We start from the raw sequence: 12,235 nt of genomic DNA, 5'->3' as shown, positions 1-12,235 counted from the left end.
TTTTTGTTCAGTGTGACTGCCATATAAGAGTACTCCTCCTCATCTGAATTCTCCTTCGGGGAGTCTCAAATGCCTTGATTTTTATTGGATACAAAGAGTGCAATGCGAGCGATAAATAGCGCATATCTTAGGCGTTTATAGAGGGCGACAGAGAAAGCAAGCAATCTATTATTATACCGGCTTAACACGGATAGGAGTGCAGCGAGGCGAAGCTGCAACAGGAAATAGATATCGTCGCGTAGCGTGACGAAATGAGTGCCGACATCATGGCCCGAAAAATTAGGGCAGCCTTGTAGCTCTAGAGAGGTTTTAGAGCAAGTCCTGAAGAGGCTGGGAGCAGCTCGCTCACACTGATGAAACCATGGCCAATAATGCTGCTGGAGGGGTACTTCTACAATCGCGGTTTCGGAAAAGCCGCTATGAGCTAAGCAAGTACGAACTTCTACTCTTGCCAGAAGCACCTTATGATTGGAGCCCGACATAAAGGCGTTCCTTACCTTTATGCCCCTGTTACAGTTGACTTTCTATCATTCCAAGACTGGCCGAACAATACTGCCGCGCGATTCCGTCCGGTGAAAATCCGCGGCAGCGCCAGCAAAAAGAACGCGGTGTACTCAACAGCTGTTTTGGGACTTCGACTGAAGATTATGTCTTGTCTTTCAATGGCATGCACCCTGCAGCTGTAGTCCGGCGAGGTCGCTCAGTGGCTAGGCGCTGCTGCGCTAACGATCACGACGACACGGGATCACATCAGGCTGCGGCGGCAGTTTTTCCAAGGGCGCACGGTACAGATCGTTTACATGGATTCGACAGTAGCGTATATATTGCATTTGATTTGTCCCATTACCATACCGCATCGCATCGCATGTAAGCACAACAATACGCTTGGAGGACGCGTCGCATCCGATGCGCTAAACCACGGTAGATCGAGAACGCAAATCCGACTTCCGGAACACTTGTAGCGCAGTCGCATCGCATTTGCGGAACTGAAGAATTGTGGGAAGGCACCCGTCGCGCCGCCCGAGAGTGCTTCTCGGATTATCCGGAGCTGTTCGCGCGAGCGGCATCCGAACTAGAGCGTACTAGACATCTTCTAGTACACTCTATCCAGACTTCAGAAGAAAAAAAATGGCACCCACCTCGAGTGCTCCCGCCTAGGCGTGCGGGACATTTTCCAGCCAAGAGACGTATTGTTTCCTATAGCTATAACTGCACGCGAACTGTTTTCTTAGTATTTTTGCGAGCGCCACGCGTAAGCCTGGACGACGCCGGGCGCTCCTCGTGAGGCGCGTGCTCACGTGCTCGGCAAACGGCGGAAGACCCGGGGTTTTCTGATGACGCCGCACACATTACGGCCAGCAACAACATATCCACGTTGAAAACAGGCGGAGATCCGTCTACGCCGCCAGAAGCAACAGAATTTGGAGTCGAACAGCACCCAACATTCTCGCGTGGACGAACTTCGCGATGGACGTCAAAACGCACACAAGCAACTTGCCCGCTACCAGAAACTAGTAACGCCAGAGATGCGACCCCACAACTCTAAAAAATGGCACAGGGCGGAAGTGGACTCCAGTGCGTATGCACGTAAACGCGAACCCATCGCATTTGCCCGATTCGATGAACCAATGCGGCACGCTACTCGCTCTTTCCAGCTACGCTGGCTGGTGACGCCGCGCGGAATTTGTCCGAAGCCGGGAGACGGTGATCGGCGGCCCTATACCATAGCGGACCGGTCGTTCGGCTGGAGGCGGCCGGCGGCATTCGTGCAGCCTCGCAGAAGCGAAAGGAAAAGGGTAGCATTTCGGCTGGCGTACTCGTAAATTTTCCCGCCATTTTTTCGCGGGGCTACCATGGTTGCCAGACCAGGACTGCCCTCCCCTTTACGGACTGCCTTTACGGGCCCCATACGTTTGTAGTACCTCCCTAGGGACGAAGCGAAAAAAAAAAAAAAAAGAACGAACCCGGGCCCGAGCCCGAGCCGCGGAACGAGCGCGAAGGGGTTTGTACCCAGAGCGGGCTGACAGATCCGCGGCCTTTACGGGCCCCAATACGTTTGTAGTACCTCCCGTGGGGACGAAGCGGGGAAAAAAAAAACCCTGGGCTCGAGCTCGAGCCCGCGGGCGCGAGCGCGCAGGGGTTTGTACCCAGAGCGGGCTGACAGATCCACGGCCTTTACGGGCCGCAATACGTTTGTAGTACCCGCGAATGTATGATGCGAGCTAATCAACAGAGGGCAGTCCTGGTCTGGCAGCAATTATTCTCTGATGAAATACGGCTGCCTTAGTAGCGCTTTGCTGTGAAAGCGCCGCGTTTGTAGGCTTTCTGCATTACTTTGTGGTCGCCTTTTAAGTGTGAATACACTTTATAAGCGACCCCAAACCATCCACCGCCGGCGGCGGCGTCGGCGTCCGCAGTGCTCCTCTATAAAGAAACAGCATCCGGCGCCAGGTTTCGATCCGCGGACTTTGCGGCCGCAGCGCGACGCTCTACCGATCAAGCCACGGACGCGACGGTGATATCAGTGTTGACGCGCCTTATATCTTTAACGCATTCAAACTACGTCGTCAGCGGCGTGCGTTGGCGACTCAGCGGCGTTATTGGGGAGGAGATTATTGAGTGGCGCCCCTAGCGGCGCCACTGGGAAACAGCATAGAGGGGAAACAAAGCAGACGACACTAGCTCATTACCATGGCCGAAGAGGTGCCCGAGTTTTCAGCAGGTCAGTAAAAAAACAATTCCACAATAATACGACACAATTGATACATATGTTGATCGTAAGTCATTATGCTACGTGACCGTGCTGTCATATGTGCTTCAATTGATTCTTTTCTTTTAATTCGCTCAGTGTAAACGCAGCGACGGCCTGCAGCTGATTTCTCCACTCGCGCGTGAATTTCCTAAGCGCGAGCAAAATATCTTCCGCTATACATAAAACCCTACAGCACAGCTCCATTGTATTTGCCCTCAACGACAGTGTTGGACAGAAGTTTACCAGCAACCCACACGGCGATGTTCGCACAGATATTACCCAATCATTCGTACATTGGTAGGATACGTCGTATGGCAGGTTGGCGACGAGCTCCACCGAAAAAAACATTTTAATTTCAAACGGAGAGCCAAGTCTACTTAGTCTGGTGTTGGAACCTTAAAAGTATCTTGAATGGCTAAAATAACGCATTTACGTATACCCTTTTTATCGAGCACGAAAAAGACAAACAATGCTTCGATAGCCGGGAAAGAGGACCCAAGGCGTCCAAGCAACAGACGAGATCATGTGAAATTAACGCTCTGGGCGCGCCACTCCCTTGCAGCTCATTCACTGCGGTCGGAATCGCAAATCAGTGTAGCAATTGTTACGGTACTGCGTGCGAAATCGGTAGACAGCCTGTTAGGCCGGTACGAAACTCGAGCCTTGTGCATAAAGCTGCTCGGTAACTTTTTTTTTTCACTATCACCCTTCGCTTCGAAACAAATCACGCGAAAGTGAACGAGCCCAGCCCCGCTAACAGAGGGAAAATTATCTTGCACCAGTTTCGCAGCGGACAAGAGTGCAATACTCACGCGAAGCAGCCCAAGGTACGCTTCATGCGCGGACAGCATCCCATTATCCGCACCAAATAGACACAGCTACAAATATCCACACGCTGTTATCGGAATGGGCATCCAGCGCTCGTCGCACGCCAGAACATGGAGACACAGGAGCGCACATAAGTCGGGCCGGCCGACTCGTAGACGTGGAACGGCCCCAGCACGGGGTTATTCACGGGGTTGCAACCACGATCACGGACGCACTAGATACGGACACAAGCCAGCGACCTCGACCGCTAACTTCCCCGCACTGGCGGCACGGCGACACGTCGAGTTAAAAAAAAAAAAAAGACCATGCTTTAAACTGCGACTGTGTTGCAACAGCAACGCTCATTGGCTTCGACAAAAAGACGAGGTCCCGGGGATCTGTCTGCAAACAAAAAAAGAGAAAAACAGCGTAACGGTCAGCCACCAAACGATGCGAGGGGGGAAGCAAGCGGTCTCTGCTTCGCCTCCCAACTCTTTCTTCCCCCTGCTTGTGCTGGCGGCGAGAAAGGGGGGAAGGGGGGGGGGGTGGAGGCAAGCTGTCGTAACAGCCGCATAATCGCGACGGTGGAAATGCAGCCGGCTCCAACCGACCCAGCAAAGACGCGCGGCTGGAGGCGCCGGGTGCGCCCGTCGCGTTAAATAAAATGAAACAAATCCCGCGCTTAGACACAATGCATGGAGACATTAATGCATCAGTCACGCAGTGGGGAAATTTGCAGGTTTTACGGAAGTGCTACTATTTCAAGGCCAGTACAATGCGTTTGTCTGGTGGAAATAAAGAGCAGTGATAAATGATTGCTAAAAACATAATTATCTCCGTAAGCCATATTCTTCGCTCTAAGTAACTGGTGGGGAATTCCTTGCTCCGCATACGGGCAAAGAAGCCTTCTACTCTTCGGGTCACAAATGGCCACCGAGGAACGGGACCAGAAGCACGGAAGTAGATTGAACTCGATGTTGTGCTTTGGAAAGGACGCGGAGTCGATCGTGGCTGGGCTGTGGCAGTTTTCATATAGAGGCAGGAAACCGAACCGCACGTTTAGCGCAAAGAAAACGGCAGAGTAGTAGCAGTAGTAGTAATAGTAGTAGTAGTAGTAGTAGTAGTAGTAGCTTTCGAGAATCCGGGGTTCGTTAAAGATCTCCAGGGCACGTGTACCTCCGGAACCTGAACGGCATTTCGAAAAGCAAAACATAATTCAAAGGGTCGGTGAAGTTACAAAACCTGGGGCATATAATGGTATTTTGTACACTGCACGTTAGCGGCGTGTGGCTTCCAAAATATCTTCGAGTGAAACGGACCGCAGCTTCGCCTGTGCGGGGATGTACGCCGTAGTGGTGGGCGATTTGTTAATATAAAGTTCGTCTGGTTTATCCGAGACATGTGCCGAGTCTTATGACGAAATCCTGAAACACGAGAGTTTTGGTTGTTTTCGTCCATCAGAAAAACGAGTGTCTTGAGTGGATGGAACACACATCCTACAACTTATCCACACATCCACTCCGAAGGGAAAGAGGGATTAGAAGTAGGCCGGGAACATGCAGACATAAGTGGGAAAGTAATGATGATGACAAAGCAACTTCATGGTTGTACGGTAAATGGATGTCATAGGAATATGATTAAGCACCGTCAATCTAGCTACCAAAGCGGAACAAAATTAATCGGCGATTCTTGTAGTTGTTCCCCACGTCTTAAACAGTTAAATGACCAGCAGGGACCTAGAACTATCAGGTTTTAAAAAACAGGGTGTGTGGTCTGTCTACACGATTTTACAATAGTCTCTCAATGTGCCTACTTTAAATTTTATTTATTTGGGTAGTGAACGGTTTTTTACGTATTCTTGTTTCCATGTATAGTTCTTTTTCTTTAACTAGCGGTTGCTTGATTTGTGTAGTGAATTGTTTTTGTTTAGTTGTTGTTGTTTGTATGTTTGATATTTTGTTTGCCATAATGTGCGGCTACATTTTTGTGCTGTGTATTTGCGTGTATTGTATGTGCTGTATTGCCCCTCCTGCTTGGGCCCAAACTGGGCCTGCAGTATGTACTAAATAAATAAAATAAAATAACACACATCTATGCATTATTCAAATAAATAATCGATGCCTTTGCCTGGAAAGTGGTTTTTACAAACGTGGGCATTTACGTACTCCACAACAATTACCATCAGCACTAGTTTCGGACTTCCTGTAGGCGACGTAGGTTGCACACGCACTGTTTTGCGATTTAGTGCAATCATTATGAATCAGAGGTTCATTCGCTTACCGTTAAGGACATTAACGCTGGTATGTGGTCTCAGTAATAAGCGAACGTTTTGCTTGTCAGCGTACACGTGACTAATCGGGAAGTGTTTGCTTCGCAAACCTAACGGGTTATTATATGCCCGATAATAGGCAGCATGATATTACGCTTGCTCCTCGATTGACAATCTCACACACAAAAAAAAATCGGTTCTCAGCAAACGATTTTACCTAACGCAAGAAAGATTTTTTTTTTGTTTTTTGCAGTGCACCTATCATTGTCTACGCTTTTGGATTATGTTGGAGACAGCAGACGGTGCCTGAATGAAGGAGAAGATCTTGTTAATTCGGGCCATGTAATTGAGTGCAGCGCTGTAGCCCCAGGATGCCAAGGCGACGGCGGCTCCGCAGTGCTCGGATATGTCTTACAAACTACTGATCTGCTGTGTGACCCCCACATTGTAGAAGGCAGACTAGGCAACGACAAAATATGCAGCATTAAGTGTACTTGTGCGGCAGGGTAAGTGAAAATTCAGGTTCGCTTAATGCGGCAAACGTTTTTCGTTATTTACGCCTTCCATCTTGGTTTGGGGATGCCATAGTGCGCGCTCTCGAAAGTTGTGTGTGTTGCAGAAAGTGACGTTTCATGATTCATAGAGGTAGAACGAGGGATAAGCTGATACTAAGGAGTAGAGTTCTGGAGTATGATTGATGCCATTAATTGCTAAAGGTCATGGCAGTGCCTGTCTCTCTCTCTCTCTCTCTCTCTCTCTCTCTCTAGATATATATATATATTTATATATATATATACACAAAGTAGAAGTACGCTCTTCGGAGACTTTATTTCCAACGTTTTGACCTGAGGCAGGTCTTCCTCAGGAATGAAAGATTTGGGTGAAATCGTACGGATTTAGAGTGGGGGCGGCGCCCCGAAACACAAGCCACGTGGGAAACAAACACAGAAACGACCACACACACCATACAGAGCTTATTCTGCCAAAGTCAAGCGACAAACAGCAAAAAAAAAAAGACGGAAGGAAGAGGGCGGAACAAGGTGGCAAGGAGGAGGCAAGAAAGAGGCAAGGAGGAACACACTGCATGAACGCGAGTGATGGGGATAACAGGAAATGCGACGAGTTCACGGGTGGCGAAAGGCCCAAAAACATCCGGTGTCTTCCAGAGGGAAAAACTACAAAGCACACGCCGCCACGAGTAGTGAGTTTACATGCGCGTCACCGGTAACAAGGATTAACTACCGACCGTCTTCAGCGGCATGGTCAAGAATGCAAGCGGGGCCCATTACTGTATCTGAAGCGCAGGCAGCCTCCGCGACTTTGGGGGGTCCCACAAAAGCCAATGGGGGAGGCCATGTGAGGCGTCCCCTTCCCCGCCTACGCCTCCCTTTGTGCACGGCATCGCGTCGTGTCGCGCCAGGTCAATGCACGGCCTGTTAACAGTGTTGCCAGATTGGGCTATTTATAGCCAAATTGGGCGACTTATTTGTTTTTCTGGCGTTGTTTTAGACGACGTGGCTATGTGGCTGTTTTTGGGCTACATCGGTACAAATGATATCCCGTTCTAAAAGTGTGTTTTCAGGCCCTGCTATGTTCACGACGCACCTTTTAACACATTTCACAAGGTCATTTCTATGGGCACAGCACCATGCGGCACATAAATCCTTGTGTGTGAGTAAGTGGCGTTGCAGGCAATGCACTCTTCCCTTGCATTGAGCGACAATGTTAGCGAATTCTGGAGGGCTGTCGCAAAAGCTACTAACGGTGTGGATGAAGCTCTTTTCTCTAACTTGTCAGCGATGGTGTTTGCACTTTGTTTACCTGCGTCGAACGCCGCTGTAGAAAGAGCGTTCAGTCTCATGACTGTAACAAAGACGCATCACAGAAACAAACTCACTGTGCGGAATCTGGAAATGATTCTGCACGTTTGATGTGGCTTGAAAGAGAATTTCGGATGCTGTAACAATTTTAAGCCAAGCGAACGCTTTTTGGAGAAATTTAACAGTGCTGCCATGTATGAGGTGCAATATGTTCATCCAGTAATGTGCGACGATGTGCAATATTTTCCTAGTCTTGCTTTACATCAGTTTACTTGTAATCACAAGGAAGTCGGCCAGTGTTTTTCGGTCTCACTGTTATCAATCTGGCAGTGAATTGTATGTACGTCGAGGTTTGCTGTGCTTTTGTGCATGTCTTATGTCAGTTGTATTTACACGGAAGTTAGCTGGTATTTTCTTCTCTCCTTGTTATCAATTTGGCAGCAAGTCTTGTGCTGCGAGGTGTGTGTTTTCATCCTTGCTATATCTCCATGGATGCGTATTTAGAAGAAATTCACTGAGTGTCTTTTTTGTCATTGATAGATTAAGAGTATCTTGCAGTTTCTCAATTTATTTGTGAAGGCGTAATAGCCTTGTTTTTCTCTGTCACAGTAATTCTTGCTAAAAAAAACTGTTTGTACCACTTTGCAGTGCATGGTTTTTGTACAATAATCTTGGCTACATTGGGCTACTTACTATGTGCGCCCGATTGCAAGGGTGGCTATTTTTGGGCTACATGATTTTTAAATTTTGGCTGCGTCCTACTATGCCATCTGGCAACACTGCCTGTTAACTGTTAGTACTAGGCCTGTCGCCGGCACGCGTGGACCCCCGGGGCCCAGTCTACGAAAATATGGCGGAGCGCGGCAATTTTTAAAAACATGAAGACAAGAAGAGAGAGGCGACCGTCGGTATGTGCCGTGCCTCCGGGGCAACCAAAAAAAAAAAAGGGAAAAAGAAGGAGAAAAAGAGGGAAACAATGAAGGAGAGAAGCAAAGCAAAACATGAGCGAAAAGACAGGAAGGACGCGCGCACTCCGTGAACACCAGCATTGGGGGCCACAATGTGATTACAAGACACCCGAGGCATGAGCCACAACAGACGCCAAACTAAAATACTTCTTACACGCTCGGTTGGAATTAAAAGCTTCAACATACCATTTCACATTTCTCAAGGATAAAATGGGTATGACATATGGTGACATAAACAGGCAATGGGTACCATCTGGTTATTAATGAGGCGTGATATGCTTGCTGAGCGTTGAGACAAGGAAATGAGGGAGAAAAAAAAATAATAAAGAACAGGGGGGGGAGGGAAGGGAAGTGTTGATAGGGGGTTGGGAGTGGACGAGATAATTATAGTGACCGCGGAACATAAGGGTAGGTTGTTGGTGTTAGAATGTACAGCCTCACACCTGGAGCAACAGGCTGCCTGTAAACTTCAGACCGTGCAATGCCCTGCGCGGGAAAGGCCGATGCACACGCAGGGCCCAATGTGAGCATAGCAAAAGGACAACAAAACTACAAGGTCCCGTATGTCCCGGGGTCACAATGCTTCAATGGTCATGCAGCGTACGAATTACAGTCATAGTTCCAGGACTCTCATTAAGACCCCCCTTCAGGGTATTAAATTTGTAGATTAAGTAAGACTCACATCGTTCTCGCTTCCTACAGCTAGAAAAACGGGTGTAGGAAAAAATGGTCCCGGAAAAAATGGTCCCGGAAGAAATGGTCCCGGGAAAAATGGTCCCAAATCCAAGGTAGGAAAAAATGGTCCCGGAAAAATTGGTCCCGAAGCCAAGGCACGAAAAAGTCTTGTTCGAGTAATGCCGGTTAATCGAACCAAGAACGTTTGTCTTGCTAAAATGGACGAGGTATTAAAGAAAAATATAGAAATGTTCAGTTTCTAAAAATACCAGGAAAAAATTGAAGACGGCACCAATCTAAAAATGCAAGCGCTGCGCTAGATTGTTGTCTATAACCCATGTTAAGCGAAAATAAAAATATAATGGCTGCTTCAAACAAGAAAGCACACGATAATTCGGTCGCCGAAATGTTTGCGCACGGAGGTGTCCGTGCAGCGAAACGGTATCCGTACACCGATATGTACGTACACCAAAATATCCGTACACCGAAATGTCTGCACCGAAACGTCTTGCACCGATATGCCTTGCACCGAAATGTCCTAGACCCGGGACGACGCTGTGCGCTTCTTTGATGGAGCTCCCACGGCTTTTTGTGCAATTTTCACCGATACTGACGAAACCTCGCAGCGTAGAGCTTCTATGACCTTCCAGACACTGAGATGGCTGTGTTCGACTAAACCGACGGTTCCAGGTCTCGCAGTTGCTTGTGCGGTTTTAATCCAATTACTTGCATTAAAATGTTTAATCCATGTTCAGCCCTACCATCCATCCATCCATCCATCCATCCATCCATCCATCCATCCATCCATCCATCCATCCATCCATCCATCCATCCATCCATCCATCCATCCATCCATCAAAGCGTCCGTCCGTCCATCTGTCTGTCTACCCAATTTTCTTTGTTATATTTTAGCCTCCAAACGCGTTAATTTCGGACCCTTATAAGAATATTAAAGCATTCCATCTTTCTCAAACCTTTACCTAAACGCAAAGGGACAAAATCAAACCGCAACAAAGTTCAGATCGGACTAACTTGAAGGAAAACACGTCGGCTGGGCCATGGGACCATTTTTTCCTAGATGGTCACTGGGACCATTTTTTCCGGGACCATTTTTTCCGGGACCATTTTCTCCGGGACCATTTTTTCCGGGACCATTTTTTCCGGGACCATTTTTTCCGTTTCCGAGAAAAACTGCTCTGTAGAAGCGTGACTGCAATGTCATCGAAAGAGTTATTTTGCATCGCTAGGTGTCTGGACAAGGGAAGGTTTGGGAGTGCCTTGGTGTGATAGCGGTGATTGTTAAACCGCATTCGAAAAGGTCCATCCGTCTGTCCTATGTAGAGCGTACTTCTACTTTGTGCGTATTCCTGCAGCAACTAAGGACCCTACTTCACGACTATATATATATATATATATATATATATATATATATATATATATATATATATATATATATATATATATATATATATATATATATATATATATATATATATATATATATACAGTACAAGCTCCTTAAATGTAACTGTAATCGGGCCACAATAGTGTTCGTATTAAGCGGAGTTCGAATTAGCCTCCGGAGGCTAGAATGAATGAACATCGCCCCACGCTGCGAGGGCAGAACACAAAGACGCCATCTACTAACTCGTTATCGGGAAGTAGGCGCTGCTAAACGTTTGTGGGGCCTAGACCAGCGCCCGCGACACAAACCAAACCTGGAACGGTTGCGCCGGAGGCCCGGGGCAATGGCGCCAGCGGCGCGCCCCCCGCAGCTGTCGCCTATCCCCGGCGCATGTAGGTTTCCACGGCCGCAGGAGACCCAGTGAATGTGTTTTGGCCTGTAACCTAAATCATGTCGACAACACGTGCACGGAGCTCGTCGTGCGATCAGCTTGACGTTCCGCGGCATGTCCTTCAGCTCTCAATGAGGCCACGGGTTAAGGCAGAGTATGAACACAATAATATGCCCATTTAATTAAATTTCCTAGTAAGGAAGACAACTTCAGCCAGGTAGTTAACTGTCGATTCGCCAGTTTTCCCAACATGTGACATCAGCCCACCCACCCCAATGAGTATACTCTGAGACGTCGATTTGGACATAAATGTTTTCGCGTTGAAAGGACATAATAAATGCTTCCATGTCTCCGGGCTCGGTGTAACATTACATACTTGACTTATTTCAGGTTGTCGGGACGCTGTAAGCACTGCATTGCAGTTCTGGTGCACATCAACCGATTTTCAAACCTCCCAGTTATTTCGAGTACGGATGTGCCCCAAAGGTGGGGACAGCATGCCAAAGATGTCGTGAAAGCGAAATATGTCCCTACGGCCATTATTGACCTTCCGGCGTGCCCAAAGGTTTGCAGCACTGTCATTACAAATAATTGCAACGTTTTTTTTTAATACTAAACCTTCTTTCAGTTTGTGCGCCCTGCCCTTCCACCAGTGGCACCAGGCGTGCTAAACAGGCTTGTCGCAGGGCTACCTTACAATTGCCCAGTTGCCAGGCATACCAAGAAGCGAGAAAACGGACATGGAGCAGGTAATTTTTCTGAACCCGTTAAAGGCCAACTGCACTGAGATTTAGCCTCAACCAAATTTACTTTGAATTTACAGTACGCACGAGAGAACCAAGCCGGATATGACTGGCAGCTCCGTGAAATGCGGTGTTATTTGATTAGGCATGATTAAAGGGACTGCAGCATGGCGTGATTGCTGCTCCTGGCCTACATTTTTTTTTCCGTTTACGTAGAGGCTCGTACTGAGTGTCTGCTAGTCGGCCTAGAGGGACTGAGGGGCGCGACGCGCCGCAGATGGCAGCACTTTCAGTGCAGTTTTATTGTCTCTCTCTCTCGGGGACGGCGGGCACCACTAGGCGGTTCAGTCCCTATTTCTCGGAGGCATGCGAAGGGTGAGTGAAGGAATACGAAGGAATCGGAAA

The sequence above is a fragment of the Haemaphysalis longicornis genome, unplaced genomic scaffold, assembly GCF_048455015.1.
Source record: "Haemaphysalis longicornis isolate Haplotype H1 unplaced genomic scaffold, Haemaphysalis longicornis Haplotype H1 scaffold_1, whole genome shotgun sequence".
NCBI lineage: Eukaryota > Metazoa > Arthropoda > Arachnida > Ixodida > Ixodidae > Haemaphysalis > Haemaphysalis longicornis.
This window is presented reverse-complemented; position numbering follows the sequence as displayed.